This window comes from Seriola lalandi, unplaced genomic scaffold (assembly GCF_002814215.2).
Source record: "Seriola lalandi dorsalis isolate HSWRI2012SDOR001 ecotype SW California unplaced genomic scaffold, Sedor1 jcf7180002054947, whole genome shotgun sequence".
Lineage (NCBI taxonomy): Eukaryota > Metazoa > Chordata > Actinopteri > Carangiformes > Carangidae > Seriola > Seriola lalandi.
The window spans coordinates 120,942-121,521 of record NW_019525498.1 but is presented as its reverse complement, the minus strand read 5'-3'; the positions used below and the strand labels follow the sequence as shown (position 1 = coordinate 121,521).

At 45.0% G+C, this 580-nt stretch overlaps 1 protein-coding gene across 1 annotated transcript in view; it reads left to right on the top strand.

The window, feature by feature from the left end:
• The window catches only part of LOC111645231 (NACHT, LRR and PYD domains-containing protein 3-like), a 40,788-nt gene that overhangs the window by 38,975 nt on the left and 1,233 nt on the right, over window positions 1-580 (top strand). The window lies entirely within an intron of this gene.

The following is a 580-nucleotide window of genomic DNA, read 5'->3' as shown; positions in this document are numbered from 1 at the left end:
CAGGCCTTCAGACTGACGCATGAGTCACATGTTGTTTTCTAAATGAAATGATCAGTTTATCATCTGTTCCAGCTGCTGGAGGAGAACATGGTCACGTTTGTGAAGAACGAGCTGAAGAGAGTCCAGAGGCTCCTGAGACCAGATTACCCAGAATGCTTAGAGAGTCAGAGGGAGGAGGAGGAGGTGTTGGACGGTGAGGATGAAGAGCAGAGGAGGAGGAGCAGAGAGGCGTTTCTGAAGATCACAGTGAACCTCCTGAGGAGAATGAAGCAGGAGGAGCTGGCTGACTGTCTGCAGAGCAGTAAGAGGATTTAACATGATGGAGGAATGAGACGTTTACTGACCAGATGGAGGGAAATATGTTCATTTACTCATTCTTCAGGGGAAGAAAATGTGTAAACATTGACTTATTTATTCATTTATCTTATTTGTTCTTTGTCATTCAGAGAGTCCTGCTGCAGTTTGTCAACAACTTCTCAAATCTAACCTGAAGAAGAAGTTCCAGTGTGTGTTTGAGGGGATCTCTAAAGCAGGAAACCCAACCCTTCTGAACCAGATCTACACAGAGCTCTACATCACA